The sequence below is a fragment of the Pinus tabuliformis genome, chromosome 1_2, assembly GCF_031772625.1.
Source record: "Pinus tabuliformis cultivar Carrire ecotype Pingquan chromosome 1_2, CPIR1, whole genome shotgun sequence".
Classification (NCBI taxonomy): Eukaryota; Viridiplantae; Streptophyta; class Pinopsida; order Pinales; family Pinaceae; genus Pinus; species Pinus tabuliformis.
Window position 1 is genome coordinate 257427568 of NC_142298.1, and position 17621 is coordinate 257445188.

The 17621-nt window shown below is 36.5% G+C and overlaps 1 protein-coding gene and 1 long non-coding RNA gene across 2 annotated transcripts in view; one reads left to right on the plus strand and one right to left on the minus strand.

The window, feature by feature from the left end:
* LOC149205346 (phosphoglucan phosphatase LSF1, chloroplastic) overlaps positions 1-17621 on the minus strand; it is a 449301-nt gene that overhangs the window by 18616 nt on the left and 413064 nt on the right. The window lies entirely within an intron of this gene.
* Positions 13607-16766, plus strand: LOC149205347 (uncharacterized). The gene is made up of 3 exons (XR_016252447.1): positions 13607-14278; positions 15891-16140; positions 16231-16766. It is a non-coding gene; the product is annotated as an uncharacterized LOC149205347 (long non-coding RNA).

Here is a 17621-nt window from a genome sequence, read left to right on the forward strand (position 1 = left end):
CAGCTCATGATAGCTCATTGGAAATCTCTCTCTGTGTAGTTACCCATAGAGCCCTCAAGCACTGAAAATGATGAAGTATAGCTCCTCAAAAGTGGCTTCTCCCAAGACTAGTCAAAAAGCATAGCATGGCCTCCAAAAGCAGGGCAGAAAGGTGTTTTTTAGGTGGGTTTTGGCCTTTTTCACCCTGTAAAAGTTGATGACTTGGGTTGCCAGGTGTCCAAAGTTGATGTAGGGGTCAAAAGTTATCCAACCATGTAGAGTTTTTTCCATTTGGAGCTCTCCAGAAAAAGCGCAGCATGGCCCATGCTACGCTTTTGGCAAGGTGACTATGCCAAAAATTGCCAAATTTGACCAAAAATTTGCAAATGACCAAAATGTTCACCAAAACTTCTCAAAATTTGTGTATAAGGTCCTAATATGTTGTACTACACTATCATAGATGCATCAACCAACAAATCAAGCTTACCCTTATCCATAGTAAACTTGTGAGTGCAAACCCTAGAGGGAAAACCGGGGAATGAGGGGATAGGATGAAGGGGTATAGGGAGAAGGAATGGCTGTAGGACAAAATTATGAGATGGGGAGGGATGTTAGGGAACTTAGGGAAGTGGAGGGAAGTGAAAAGAGTGAGGGAATAGAGCTAGATAATTTATACACAGTCCCAGTTATGAAGGTTGCCAAAAACGCAGCGTAGGGCTTGAGACCAATTATTTGGAATGTCTTTGGCCATAAAAATGTTAAGGAAGTGGTTGGTGATGAATGAGATCTCTTTAGCAATGAAATGAGTGAGGAAATGAGTTATGATGGTCTATTATATCTTGTAGAAGTCAATTCCTTTTCATAGTAGTGGGGTGCCCCACACTATGTCTTTTTCACTTTTGCTTTGGAAACTATGTAGCTTAGGAACATTCAATGTAGTTTTGGAGCATTAGAGCTTATTACATCATATTTGAAATGATTTTCACTTTGAAATAAAACATTTTTGACAAATTCCCTATTACTACTCCTTTGTTTGCCAAATCTATGAGTGAAATGACAAATTTTGATGATTATGACCCTAATGACCTAATGGTGACACTTAGCTGAATGAGGACCATGATGGTGTGATTGAGATGATGATGATGATTTTTTAGTGATGGCACATCCAACTGAGTGATGGCGGTGTCCGGACCATGAAAATTTTGAAGGAGAAGTAATAGACCTAGACACACTAGCTAGTGACCGAATTCTATTCTAAAATCCTAGTGACATGATAAAATTTGACTTTGAGACTCTAACAAAACTTGGTAAAAACATATTTGATCACTGGTGACAGGCAAAACTGGTTGCCACTAACAAAACTAACCAAATTGCACTGGGTTGTTGCAAAACGTGTGTTGAGATATCTCAAAGGCACATCGGACTATGGATTGTGGTACAAATAGGTTGATGGAGTGAGGCTTGAGGACCTCACGGATGCAGATTAGGTAGGGAGCTCCACAGACAAGAGGAGTACTTCATGTGGCATCTTCAACATTGGGTCAGGAGTTGTTTCTTGGTATGATAGGAAGCAGGGATCAATTGCATTCAGTTTAGCAGAGGCTGAGTACATGGCTGCCAGTTAGGCATCTTGCGAGGTTATTTGGATGAGGAATTTGCTTGTGGGACTTTTTAGACAGAGGATGGAGCTTCCCATGATACATTGTGATAATTAGAGTTACATCCATTACAGGAAATTTCAGCCTAAAAGTGTCCATGAAAATTTCACGTACATAACATGTAAACTAATCAAAATCCTTTAAGTTTAAAAAGAGGTACATCTTGTGAGGCTATTTAGATCACTGTTTTACAACCCGCCCGTTTCGACTCCGACTCGGCCGTTTCGAACCGAGTCATTACCCTGAACATCGACCCGGCCAGCTACCCGGCTCGGTTGACCGAGTCACATATGACTCGGCCGAGTCATCCAATGACTCGGCCGAGTCATATGTGACTCGGTCAACCCGGCCGGGTCCGTTATGACTCGGCTGAGTCAATGCATTCCGGCTGGGCAACGAAACAGTTAGAAAAAATTCACTTTTTTTGTGATTTTTGATAAAGTTAAATTCAGTTTATGGATTCCAAAGGGTAATGGTAAATTGTTAAATGCTTTTGGGGTCCATTTCCCCCTCCCAAACCCTATTTAAGACAACCAAATGCTCTCATTCACTCACAGCAGTCTTATGCATTTGAGTGAGAGTCTTCTTTGAGAATTAGTGAGCAGTTCTTGAGCTTGTTTTGGAGCAGCAGTGAGGAGTCTTGGAGGAGCTTTGTAGCTGGAGTGACGAGCTTCTTGGGCAGCCATTTGGAGCAGCATTGAGGAGCTGATTCTTGGAGCAAGCTTGAGGAGGGAGTTTGTGCCTGGAGGTATTTTTTTCAACCTCTATAAATCTATTTTTGCTTAGTAAATTTTAGGTGCATATCAAGAAAGCTTAGAGAGTGTTTTTTGTCAAATAAATGAACATTAAATCAATTTTTTTTTTTTTTTCATTTTCAGATTGTTTTCCTAGTCAAAAAATGGCACCTAGAGCAAAAGATCCTGCTTGGGCATATGTTGAAATGGTTGATAATCAGATGCATTGCAAGTTTTGCCATAGGAAAATTAAGGAAGGTCCTGGGGGGATTAATAGGCTGAAACAACACTTGGCAGGGATTAGAGGCAAATTTCCGCATGTACCTCTGATGAAATTGATGAGATTAGAAAGAATTTGTTGGCCAGCTTTGAGAAATTTAAAGAAGATAAGGCTAGGCAAAAAGAGATACAGGCTGAGATTGGGAGGAAGAGGGAGATACAAAGAATGATGGCTACCAACCCCCACTATGATTTTGAGGGTTCTTCCTTTATCCCTCAAACTGAGGCATCCAACCCTTTCCGTTATGTTCCTCCCTCTTTTGGTTCTGTTCAAGATAAGGGAAAGGGTAGAATGAAGGGTGATGTGACTATCAAAAGTTATTTCACTCCCTCCTCTCCATCAGATGCACATGGTCCTAAAGTTAGTAAAGGTCAAATTCAGCCCACTTTAGATGACCATTGGAAGAAATAATTGAGGGAGACTGCTTGTGACTACATAGCTAGATGGTGGTATGATGCTGATATCCCCTTTAATGCTGCTCGTTCACCATATTATGAGCCTATGTTTGATGCCATACATGCTGCTGGAAAAGGCTTCAAAGGCCCTACTATGCAAGAGCTAAGGGGGTTTCGTTTGCAGAAAGAAATTCAATCCATTAATGAGTATTTGCAAGAGTTCAGGGACTCATGGGCAAGAACAGGGTGTACCATCATGTCAGATGGATGGACTGATCAAAGAAACCGTACCATCATAAACTTTCTTGTCTTCTGCCCACAGGGAACCATGTTTTTAAAACCAGTTGATGCATCTGATAAGGTAAAAGATGGCCACTTGTTGTTTCAGCTATTGGATGAGATTATTGAGGATGTGGGGGTGGCTAATGTTGTTCAAATCATCACAGACAATGCCTCTAACTATGTTCTTGCTGGTAAAATGTTAGAGGAAAAACACAAGACCATCTTTTGGACCCCATGCGCTGCACATTGCATAGACCTCATGCTTGAGGATATTGGAAAATTAGATTGGGTCAGAAACACTGTAGATAATGCCAAAAGCATAACAAAATTTATCTACAATCATACACTGGTTTTGAGTCTCATGAGGAAACACACTGGAGGCAAGGATATTATTAGGCCTGCCATCACTAGATTTGCTACACATTTTTTGACATTGCAATCTATGCTTTCCCAACATAGAAACTTGCAAAAGATGTTTTCCAGTGATGAATGGAATCAAAGCAATTGGTCTAACAAACCAGAAGGCAAAGAATTGAAAAGGAAAGTCCATGATGAAACTTTTTGGAGAAAGGCAGCAGAGATTGTGAAGCTTGCTGAGCCAGTAGTTAAGGTGTTGCGGTTGGTGGATGGGGAAAGGTTGGCTATGGGCTTCATTTATGAGGCTATGGATCAAGCAAAGGAGCAAATAAAGACAGCATACAAGGATAGAGTGGCAAAGTATGGGCCCATTTGGGCAATCATTGATGAAAGATGGAACAATCAACTCCATCGCCCTATACATGCAGCTGGGTATTTTTTGAACCCACGGTATCATTATAAAGCTAAGGAGTCAGGAGCTTTGAGGGGGGAGGTCAGAGATGGACTGGTTGATTGCATTGAACGCATGATCCCATCGGAGTCTGATCAGCTGGAGATACATCAACAGGTCACATCCTTCAGCAATGCAACAGGTACCTTTGGGAAGAACCTAGCAAAGATTGCAAGAGAAGCAGATGAGCCAGGTAAACAAAAATTTCAATTTTCAATTTCTTAATGGTTTTACAGTTTTACTTTTTTTATTAAAGTTTGTTAAATCATTTATAATTTGAAAGTTAGATACAATTTGTAATTTTGTTGAGCTTCAGCCTTCATCTAACTCATAATTCATTACACTCCTATGTTTTTTGCAGCACAATGGTGGGAGGCCTTTGGTGGCCAGTGCCCTCAATTGCAAAGGTTTGCAATTCGTATTTTGAGTCAAACTTGCAGTGCATCTGGGTGTGAGCGCAATTGGTCTGTCTTTGAGAGGATTCACACAAAGAAGAGAAACTGTTTGGAGCAAAAACGGTTGAATGATCTAGTTTTTGTCCAATACAACCTTCGGCTCAGACGGAACCAATTGTTGAACAAAAGACCTGATTCAGATCCCATTGTGTTGGAAGACATTGATCCAACATCAGATTGGGTAGTGGAGAGTTGTCAACCAGAGTTTGATCCTGATGAGGATCTTGATGAACTTGAACTGGAACATCCACTTCAGCCTGTTCAGTTGAATGCAGATCCTAATCCACCAGCCTCAGTCTCACAGCCAGCAAGGAGTAGGACTCCAGTTGTAGGTGCTTCCTCTACTCAGCCACGACAGAAGCGCAGCCGCATATCTACTCTATCTCAGCTTGCATCTGCTGCACAGCCTGCTAGTGGTACTGGCACCACTTCTACAGTTGCAGTTGGAGACGATGATGATGAGGAGGAGCCATGGGGCCCCTTGTCTGACTCTGATGATGATGATCCAGAGATTGGTCGAGATGATCTTGGCTCCTCTGGCAGTAGCTACTAGCCAGTAGTACTAGTATTGGAGTCTGGTCACCATCACAGTTTACTTTTGTTGTAGAGGCCATTTCTAGCCTCCTTGGTTATTTGTATTTTGTTTTGAGTCTTTGATCATGTATGACAGTTGACTATGTATTGCCATTGGGTACCATTTTGATATAATGGATTGGTTCATGAGCCTACTTTGATCATATGTTGTCTTCCATCTATATTATAATGCTGTGTGTTTGGAAACATGAATGAAAATCTTTAAAATTATGTTTAAAATATTTAAAATTATGTTTTTTTATAAAAAAAATAAATATTTAATGTATTTTTTACAACGACCGAGTCATTGAAATCGAGCCGGCCGAGTCATTACCGAGTCGGAGTCGGAGTCAGAGTCGATCCTCGGCCGAGTCGGAGTCGGAGTCGGAGTCGTAAAACATTGATTTAGATGAGGAATTTGCTTGTGGGATTTTTTAGACAAAGGATGGAGCTTCTCATGATACATTGTGATAATCAGAGTTACATTCATTAGAGGAAATTTAAGCCTAAAAGTGTCCATGAAAATTTCACGTACATGACATGTAAACCAATCAAAATCCTTTAAATTTAAAAAGAGGTACATCTAAATATTTTGGAGGGAAAATAAAAAAACTACTTTTTTAATTGTATTTTTCGCTTATCCTTATAGGTTTACTCAAATTTCAAGTGTAAACACTCATTGGATGCATAATTAAATTTCTCATCTAATGGGTACCCATTATGCATACTTTTGAGAAGACCCACATTGATAAAATTTGAAGATACATTAAAATACATTTTTTTAATGTATCTTCAATTTTTATCAATGTGGGTCTTCTCTAAAGTATGTATAATGGGTATTCGTTGGATGCATAATTTGATTATGCATCCAACAAGTGCCTACATTTGAAATTCGAGTAAACCTACAAGGATATAAGCCAAAAATATAATGAAAAAAATAGTTTTTCTTTTCTTTTTCCTCCAAAATTCATAATTGTTATTTTATTATTTTCCTATTATTTTATTATTTTTCCGTAGGAGACCACTTTTAGGTTGAAATTTCCTCTAATGAAGCTCTTTAAAAACCCAATGTTTCTTGATCATTCAAAGCATATTGAGATCATGTATCACCATCTTAGATATTACGTGCAGAAGAGGTTGGTGAAGCTACCATACATTCCAAAAGGGGAGTAGACATCTTGACCAAAGCATTGGCAAGAAACAATTTTGTTCATCACAAAGATAAGTCGGGAGTTGTACAAAATCCCTTCCTCGCTAAGAGGGAGTGTTGAAAAGTAGCGTAGGAATGGATTCCTTGATTTGTTCCTTAATTCAAAGAATCGATCTTTTGATATTCTTAATCATGCACGAGTCCCAATGATGTGGACGAGTTTAGGAAGCAATTTGACTAGTGCGAATTTGTGGAGGATCTAGTTATTTGTCTTGTAGTGTGAGTTAAATTTGGAACTGAAGGAACAAGTGGAGTTAGTCTCCTAAATTTTAGGAGAATCCAGTTAACTAGTTGTGTTGACTTTTGTTAACTAGAAAAGCTCTAGTTCGACTTCCTAACTTAGAAACTCACTAACAATAGCCTAATCAAAGAGCTTATAAGGAGATCAAAGGCACACACATTGAAACAAGATTGTATTTGTATGAGACCTATTGCTCATTTCTCCTCAATAAAATTCTAAAGCAAGCGAGGGTTTTCCCAGTTGGGTTCCCTAGAAAAATTGTGTTGTTTATTGTGTGAAATTGTGTCTTTTATTTATGTTCTATTCAACTGTTATTTGGTAAAGAAATTTTGAGTCTATGTGAAAAGAAAAATTGTTTTCAGATTCTTCATATTAGCAGATAATAATTTTAAGGAATTCTACAACTCTCAGGCATTCGACGAACTCGTGGACACTCAGCTGGTACTCAGCCCTATCCCCAAAACTAATTTTTTCTTTCTCACCTTTTTTTCCTTGTTAAAGTTGGCATCTTTTGTGCTTGCTCACACTCACCTCACTTGGAAATGAGCTCTATTCTATCATCCAACCTTCAAGATCCAACATCCAACCTTCACGATATGGCAACAAGCCTTCAGGTACGCATCGATTCCCTAGTATTTCGTTTCATTTTGAATTTTTTATTTTTTTTTATTTGTTAATGGAGGTCATTGTAGAAGCATATTGCAGGCTCTGTGGGGTTGACTCAGGGTCGTAGAGGCCTGCAACAGGCCCCTTGTCTAGGCAAAGGGCCTGTTGCAAGCCTCTGCAACCCTGAGACAACCCCACAGAGGCTTGTAACAACCACACTGTGGCCGTTACAAGTCATTGTGGGGACTTTTTGTTGTTGCATTTCCTATTACAACCCTTAACAATTAAAAAAAACTACATTTTCTTAATACAATTTTCTTTCCGAAATCAAATTGTCATCTTGTTCATAAATTCCATGGATCTTGAATCAAAGTCTAGAGTGCCTCTTGATGAAGCCTGGGAATATGGTTCCTGTGAATTTCTCGATTCTAACACGAGAGTCAAATGCAAATTTTGTGCCTTTGTGGTGTCTGAGGGCATAAACATAATGAAATATCACCTGGCTAGAATAATATACAAGGATGTGACATTTTGTGATTATTTCCCTCTAGAAGTCACAGGAAAAATGCAAGCTAATTTGGATGCCATTAAGGAACATAATGATAAGAGAGCAAAAATAAAGCATGAAATAACAAGAAAGGGTGGATCTCAGACACAGACATAGGGTTAGCATGTTCATACAGGTACTAGCTCATCAAATGTTGTAGGAAATGCATCTCATATAACCTCTCATTCCTTCCTTCCTCACGCTAGTCTAGAATCTTAGCCAAGCTTGGAAAGCTTTAACAAAAAAAGAAAGGAGGAAGATATGGTAGTGAGGAGGTTTTGATATCACGATAACCTCCCATTTAACTTTGCAAAGTCATGTTTCTTTTAGCCCATGGTAGATGCACTTGCATGTGCTGACACTGGCTACAAAGCACCTTATAATTCACTTATGGAGAAAGACCATAATGAGGATTTTGAGTGCGTCAAAGCATAGTTTGTGAGCATTAAAAACTCATGGAAGACCATTGGGTGCACAATTATGTCAGATGGGTGGACAGATCAAAGGGGTAGAACAATCATCAACTTTATTGTTGCTTGCTCTTAAGGAACAATTTTCCTAAAGTCCATTGATGCATCTTCACATGTAAAGGATGTAAATATGTTTTTTTCAATTTTGTCAAAGGTTGTGGAGGAAGTTGGAGTAAAAAATGTTGTCCAACTAATCATGGATAATATTGCAAATTATGTGGCAACTGGAAGAATGCTAACCTAAAAGTATCCTACCATTTTTTGGAGCCCATGTTGTTCTACCCATTGCATAGAATTGATTTTGGAGGACATCGAGAAGTTGTCGTGGGTGCATGATGTTGTTGCAAAGTGCAAAAAATAACAAAGTACACTTATAACCATGCTTGGGTGATGAGTGTTTCCCTTCAGGCAACTCCCACAAGGACACACTCAGTGCAATTTGTTGTTGTTTGGATGAGATTTCTTATCAGCTTGGACCTACTATTCTCCACTCATTAATTACATTCTTGGTGCTCATCAATCAATCACAATGGTGTTGAATTTGTAATTATGCTCAGTCTTCATAATGTATAATTGGCCACTTGATGTATTTGTATTCATTATTGTAAAGCATATTTTTAAATGCTAGAGTCAAAGGAAAATTTATTGAGTCAAAGTCCCATTACGACTTATAAAAAGAAAATTGACTTTTCAAATTGTAATTTTTGGCTCCAAAAGTTGTCAAGTTGCCCTCCCTCCAAGTCAAGTCAACCTAGGGTGAAGGACACACCCATTCGACCCAACAAGGCACTATATAAAGGCAACTCAACACCCTCCAAAAGGGCAATTTTTGCATCTCATATCATAAGCATTTTCTCGGCAAGAAAGCAAAAGACAAGAAGGCTGAAGAGGATGAAGAGGTCGAATTAGCTCGCTTTCTCTCTCTCTCAAGCTTGCACATGCCGATAATATCTCTCTTTTCTCGCTCATAGTTTTTTCTGGGAATTTTTGTTACAAGGCACCAAAATTCTAGACAGTTGCAGGGGCCAAAATTCTTAGGTAATTGGCAGCTGAAGCGAGGTTAAAATTCTAGACCAATTCATGTAGAGTGAAGTTTTGGATCGGATTGGGAGGCTTGACTTGGAGGGGTTGACCAGGTTTGACCATAGGTCTAGGTGTGTCTCTTGTTGAACAAGATAATTTTTCTATTGAACCCCTTGGTGGGGTTTCCCAGGGTAACTATTGTCTTGTCTTTGTGCATTGTGATTTATATTGTTCTATTGTTCTTGTATGGTTGAATTTATGAAGTATAATTGTTGAATGATATATTAGAATAATTTAAAAGAAGATCTACATAAAAAATAATTGTTAGTGTTTCAAAAATATTGTGCTAATTTATATTGCACTTAGAAAATCAACAAGTGGTGCATCATTCCCCATGCCCCTGATATCAAATGTGCTAGATGATGTTTCATGCTACTTTGTTTGATGGTCGGTATGTTTTTATTTCTTAGCCTCTTCTCGCTGAAAATGATGTCAAGGTTTCATCTTGTTGTTTAGTTGTTAACATCAAAGGGATTCTTTCTCACTTTTAACTTAGTAAAAATGTTAACATGTTATTACTTCTAACCATTGGGACTTATTACTTTTGGATAAGTATACCATTAAGCTAGACCATTGGGTACTACCGGGAGTTCGAGTTTGGTAGCGTGTTCATATCCTTTCCATACTTAACCCTTTCCATTAATGCCTTCCATTTTCTATTCCAACCACAATTCCCTTAACATATGGTTAACACACCAAAGATCATCCAAAGAGGGTCAAAAAAAAATTTGCAAGCCTCAAAAAATTCAAATTAAGCCAAATAAAGGGCTAAAGAGGTCAAAGAGCAAAATAAACTCAAGAAAAGAAACTACTTCATCATGCCCCCCATTCCCAACACCCACCCTCCCCACTTTCAAAAGTCCCAAGAGCAAAATGTCTATCCAAAGAAAGAGGACTTAGAAAAATCAAATGAAAAAAAAAAAAAAGTAAAACGAAGGGAGAGTGAATGTAGGTTGAAGTGGTAAGAGCTCCCTCTTACAAGGCTTTGCAAATACAAATAAAGTTCCTATCCATAGTTTGATCTGCTGGTTGAACCATAATTATACCCTCAACACACTTTATGAATTTGGAAGTTAATCGATACATTATCCCTTATTCTCCTAAAACAAAAAAAAATCATCATCCACCTACTTGAGCTTAGAAAACTTAGGAAATACTTTGTGTTTAAGCCCAAAGGTATGGTTATCTCCTTGGTCCGGTTCTTAAGTAATTTGGTTACATTAGCTAAGTTTCTTGTGATTAATTTATCATATCTATGTTGGTGTCTAACCACTTGTTGAAGCTAAATTTTTTGTTGAAAGTATTTAGGTACGCATTTTCATCTTATCAACCAATATGAAGCACTACATGATATTCCTGGTCTACATCAACATTTGTTTGGAGCATTTGTTCCTTATGTATGCAGTTTACTAGCATACACATGGGAAATTTTAATAACCCATATGCAATAAGAAAAATGAGAAGGGGAAGAAAAAATTAATGTAAAAGAATCAGTCAAATGAACACAACTAATTCTATTTTTCTACGTGTTTTTATTATTTAAAATTTATCTTTTTGAAAAAATATAATATTTTATTATTATTTTATTTTGACCACATCAAAAGGTTTGGTTACCATTGGTATTCTCACATGGTATTTGAATGACTTATTAAATTATAACTAATGAGTTAGAAGCCTCCTAACTCTATAAAATGAATACATTATATCTCATTCAACATGAAATCTTTCATATTTTTAGAGGAATAATATATTATTGCCAACATTCTTCTTTACCTCTTCCATTTTATCCTTTTGAGTATTCTGATTTTTCTTTCATTCCTCCCGTGAGAGGGATTCATAATATCGTATTTAGAATAAATGAGTGTGAAGAAAGGATTTATTACTATGACAAATATTTTGTACGTCTCTGATTTTTCTCCTATACCTTAGGTGGGAGAAATTAGTGATATTGATTTAGAACTGAATAATTTCAAAGCGATTATCACCACAAGGATTGTTTCATTAATTGTTTTTTTGTAAACTTGGTAGGACTACATTTTCATCATGTCCAACTTCTCATCTCGATCAGGGGAAGGATTGTTTCATTAATTAAGTACACAATGAGGATTGTTTCATTAATTAAGTACACAATGGTTTTTATTTTATTTGCTATAGATTTTTTAGACTTTAAGTTTATTAAAATTAGATTTTAGGATACATTTAAATTTTGAAATATTTTTATATTTATATCAAATTAGATTTGATTAGTAGTTTTGGGATTTTGTTTAGTTTAAGTTATGTTCTAGTAGTTAAGATTTTAATATTGTTATTTAAAAAGAGTATTTTTTTTTGAGTTTAGACTTCTATGATCCATATTAATAATAACAAAATCTTTTGGAAAAAATCACATAGGAGTAATATCGTCGAAGCGTTTCGAACCAACCAGTATGGTTCATCTTCAGGACAAGATGATGAATCAAATCCAAGCAATGAAATAAATAGATGAAAAGAGCATATTTATTTTTTTATTTTTATTTTTTAGGTTTTTATCCAGATTAAAAAGAATTTTAATTATTATTTTTTGAATAAATCAATTTAAGTTATAATGCTATAATAAAAAAAAAAAAAAAATATATATATATATATATATATATATATATATATATATGGGAAAGTTTGAATTTTAAATAACATCAAATTAAATAATATTTATATTATAATAAAAATTAATATAACTATGGAGGCACTATTAGGGATTCGTATTTTAATAACTAATCAACGAAGTGGCTAAGATGTTAAAAACTTAATAAAGAGATTTAAAAAAAAATGAAAATTTTAAGAATTCAGGGCAGATCCAACACCTGTTGATGCTCCAATTATCGTCTCTGTTTAGATTAACGAGCCTTTTTCCAATTTTTAAGACCTCTCTAAATTGAGGATAATGAAAATGGTCAACCCTCGCTATGACTTTAGCCTCTTCTATACATATGTGATGATTGGTATTTTTTGCATGCTCTGCCAAAGCGGAGGAGTGAGACCTCCCATGTTTGGTGTCTGCAGCGTGTTCACAGATACTCTGATTTATTGATCAACCAGTCTCACCAATATAAGGGGTCCACAGGAACAAGGAATAATATAAACCCCCTTAACATCCTTGGGGTTAAGGGCTCCTAGTCTCACCAATATAAGGGGTCCACAGGAACAAGGAATAATATAAACCCCCTTAACATCCTTGGGGTTAAGGGCTCCTTGACTGAACGAAGAGAACTTCGAATAGTGTGAAGGGGTATAAAGAAAAAAGGAAAATAAAAATAAAAATAATAATAAATAAATAAATAATTATTTTTAGTCAAACTAGCTGTTTTTTCTTAAGGCTAGTTCGCTACTCTCTTCATCTATTTATTTCATTGCCTAGATCTGATTCATTATCTTGTCCTCAAGATCTTCATCTATTTATTTCATTGCCTAGATCTGATTCATTATCTTGTCCTCAAGATCTTCATCTATTTATTTCATTGCCTAGATCTGATTCATTATCTTGTCCTCAAGATCTTCATCTATTTATTTCATTGCCTAGATCTGATTCATTATCTTGCCCTCAAGATGAACCACACTGGTTGGTTCGAAACACGTGGAGGATATTACTCCTCTATGATTTTTTCCGAAAGATTTTGTTATTATAGAGTATATTTTTATTTAAAAAAGAGTTATTTCAAGTTAAATTTTATTTTAGTTTTACATTTACATTTTTTTTAATCTTATTTTAGTGTTTTTTTAATCTTATTTTAGTTTTAGGGTTGGATTTTTTTTAAAGATTTAGAGTTAGATTAATTTTTTAGTTAGAGGTAAAAAAAATAATTGATTAGAAGTAAAAAAAAATAAAAAATAAAAAATAAAAAATTATAACATTTCTTTTTTAAATAAATATTTATAACACTTATTTAAAAATGCTACATTTTGGACTTCTTTAGTGTAATATGGTGAAAATTTCTTTAGTTAAATTTTTTGTTGTTTAAAATGAATTTTATGAGTTTTCGATAATATATATAGATTAAGCATCTAGAAAACCCTTTGATCCAAAAAAAACCTTTTAATATTCAACTCAAACCTATAATTCCAAAAAAAAAATATATCCAAAAGTTTCCCAAAAAATACATACCCAAAAATAAATGGCTGAATATTCAACCCAAAAAGGATAGTCGCCACTCAAATTTGTAATTCCAAAAAAAAAATAACCAAAAAATTTCGAAAATTTCTAAAAATATCGCAGGTACCCAAAACATACACCCAAAAGTTTCAGCACAGGTACTGTGCCACACTACGGTCTTCATAAGGTGCATCGACCCCTTCCATTTTCTTTCTTTCTTCCACGGCCATCGAGCCACTGTTTATCCGCGGACTTCTCCCCCGCATCGACCACCATTTCCTCTGCAAGGCACCTTACTGGTCGGGCTTTCACCCTATAGAGCCAGTAGGCGGCATACCCCTGTCATTCTCCACACTTTTGGCATTCTGCTCCCATAATTTGATTCACGGCCACAGTTGGCAATACATTCCACGTTACAACAGCGCACCAAGGCCACAAGCGTCCCACAAAGTCCACACTCGCTTCAGCAGTAAGAGAAATCCTGCAGTTTCTTTGTGACTCGGGTATTTCGCCGCTTCATTTTCGTGCAGCACTCATTTCCATCTCCAAGCCAAACACGACGGCACTCCAAACCGCGGCCAGGCCCCTCCGAGTCACCAACCAGCGTTAGATCTTGCCAATGCAGCCAAGGCCATTTTGGTGCAAAACATAGTACTCTGTTTATATGCGATTTTGGTGCAAAACATAGTACTCTGTTTATATGCGATTCAGATTCCGGCAGAATGAAACCCCACTCAGTCCAAATCCAAGCCACCGCTTCATATGATGAGGGAAAGATCATAAATTTTGCTTTGGCTGTACAGATAATTTTACTTGGCAAACGAAATTCTGGTAAACTCTCATTGATTAACTTGCCGAAATTAGCTTTAATGCCGTATAGAATTTGAACCCTAGCCATAACATATCAAAACCTAAAATTTTAAAAAAGTGCGATATTTCCTGAGCGATATCTTTTGCCTGGGCATTTTAATGTCAATAATTTATGTACGAAATATTATTCTCTGATCGCTGAAAGTGATCTGAGGTATTTTCTGCTTATGTGTCATTATTGAGACAGTGCTAATATACGCGAAATGTTTTGGTACCTTTGAGCTTTATGCATCGATTTGCATACTGATAGTAACATCGATAGCATTCAGATTTGATTTAGCGAAAACAAAAAAATCGAAACAATTACACATGCTTCAATCCATTGAAGACACGAATACAAAAGGAATAACTCTTTGCTGCGTGGCACGGAGATAAATTCGCTTATATTTTCTTGATGACCAATGTGCCCCATTTTATATCATGTCAATAGCATCGCGACAAGACAAGACATCCTTAGTTACAATTTGCATGTATTGGGGATGGTGTTATAAAATAGTTTCTTGGACCGAATAAGGTTTACTTAAATTTAAGCATATGCATGATGGAATGAGCTTTGCATTAAATATTAAATCATGAGAACTTTGATGGTGAGGTCCATAGTATTGTATAAATGACTTTCCTACTCATTATCAAGTACACGAAGGAAATATTAAATTGGAAAATCAGCTTGGTGTATGTAAAACATATTAATTCCTTGGTAAAACTTCATGTCATATATTCTAACCTGATACGATAAATGGATAAAATGCTAAATGATTGGTTTTAAAAGGTTTCTTGGAACATTTTCAATTGTAACAGTCATTTACTATTTCATTTGAGTGATCATATTTGGTGATCAAGCATATTTTTTTAAATGATGATTATACATGATAATTTGCAACATTTTAAGTCATGGGGCTGAATGAACACATTTTCGTTTGTACTATAATGCCTTTTGTTGGAAGAAATAATTGAATGAACCATCATTATTTGAGGAAGCAATCATTATCCAATCTAAGACATACTATCACTTCTACAACTATAAACTTAGAATTAGAATTAAATGCAGAGAAACCCCCCGGTTAGAAGAACTAGCCTAGAAGTGAGGGGCAAGATTGTAAATTTTGCCCATTTGTGTCCATAGTTTTTCCCCTTTGATAAGACGGGACTTTGTTTTAGGGAGAACTTGTGAGATAACACAGAGTCTTATGCGAGAATTCATAGAGGGTGAGCTCAGTCAGCCCACTGTCACACAGTTTGCCACTAATTTCCTCCCCCTCCAAAGCCTTTCGAATGAGTACCAAGCTTTAAGACAAATGTTTTGTAGCCAACAATGGCTATTTTGGAAAGATAGCACAAAACAAGATGCCATGGGTGTGAAGGTGTTTCTCTTCAAAGAGGACTTGTGGGAGAAAGTCACTGCAATTGTTAGCTTAATTAAGCCCCTTGTGTAAGTCTTAAGGATCATGGATGGAGACAAGCCTCCAATGGGCTACATCTATGAGGGCATGGGCAGGGCCAAAGCGGTCGTCAAAGCTTTTTATAGGGTATACTCATCTAAATATCTCCCTATATGGGAAATTATTGATTGCAGGTGGAACGTGCAACTACATTCACCGTTGCATGCAGCGGGAGCATATATAAATCCAAGCATAATCTAAATGAGGGGTCTAATATTTAAAAAGATCCCGAGGTGATGAAGGGTGTCATAATATACATTGAGAGGATGTTCCCAAGCCAAGAAATTCAAGACAAAATTAGTTTGCAACGAGACATGTACAAGGAAGCGTTTGGTATGTTTGGATTTAGCACATCCATACTGCCTAGGGACAAGAAAATGCCATGTAAGGTTCAATTTTTAAATTTTATAAATTCTTTAAGTTTGACATTGCAATTTGCAACACTCTATAAACTTTTTGTTGTTTTTTTCACAGCCAACTGGTGAATAGATTGTGGCACTGAGGCACCAAAATTGCAAGAATTTGCAATCAGAGTTCTAAGCCAACCTTGTAGCACTTCAAGATGTCAGTGCAATTGATCAGTGTTTGAGCACATCCATAGCAAAAGGCATAATAGATTGGAGCATGAGCGGTTGCAGAGTCTGGTCTTCATCTATTACAACCTTCCATTGCTCACTAAACAAATGCTTCTAAAGGATTTAGATCCAAATGTATTTGATGACATTGATCTAGAGTTTGAATGTATTGTGGTGGAGTTGCCTACTAATGTTTGAGTTGGCTTTGTTGAGGAGACACACGATCCCTCTAGTCTACCATTTTCTCAAATGGAAACTCCAAACACACATGCCTCACATTTATTGTTTCGACCCACTGATGTTGGCACTAGCTCCTCGAGGGCCTATTCTAGGTGTTCTCATGTTGATGCATGAGACATGACATTGCACATGGAGAAATTGTCTATTTTTGGTTTTCTAATTATGTTATGACTCATGGAGAACTTGTAAATTGCTACCATATGTGATTTTGTTTATGAAATCATTTTTCAGTTTACTTTTAAAAATTTTGAATACAAATATCACTTGCGTTGTGTTGTATGACCATATTTTATGAGATGATGTTATGAATTCTTGTGTAAACCATGGTTTTATAACTTGTATGTGTTGGAAATGCCATTAATTTATCTTTTATGCAAAAAAATGATATATTTTTTTAATTTTTTGCTATTTTCCAAGTCTTTTCCGAGTCTTCCCAAGTTGACAAGTGATATGCCAACCAAGTATTTGTTGAGTACTAGTCGTGCTCATCTAGCAAGGTTGCTAGGACCTTAGCAACCCTACTTAAAGATTGGTAACGTCCCATTGAAGGGCAAGGAAATACAAAAGATGTAGTTGGTGGACAACCTGATTCTGAAGGTAAATCTCAAGACAACCTAGTTGATGAACCAACCAATTCTGAAGGACCTACTCATTCCAACAAGTCAAGATCTATGGAGAAACCAAACCTTTCCAAGACCAATATGGCAAGAAAAGGTGATGAAGAGGTAGCCTCTAATATGATTTTTAAATTTCCAATTAGACATATTGAGGGGGAAGCCCCGATGAAAAATAGTCCTCTTTCAACTCTCCCCAACTTTCATCGGTTATCAAATGAAGATCTTGATATCTTTCTGTTTGAGTTTGATGTTTTGTGTTGAAGCTATGACTATGTTTCAAATGTTGAAAAGTTGACACTGCTTCCTACCACCCTTAAGAATGCCACATTATGCTCGTTTATAGGCCCTGATGGACAATCTATTAACACATGAAACGACGTGAAACAAAAATGCCCTTAAAAAATACCAAGATTATTGAAAGGCAAGAGATCTT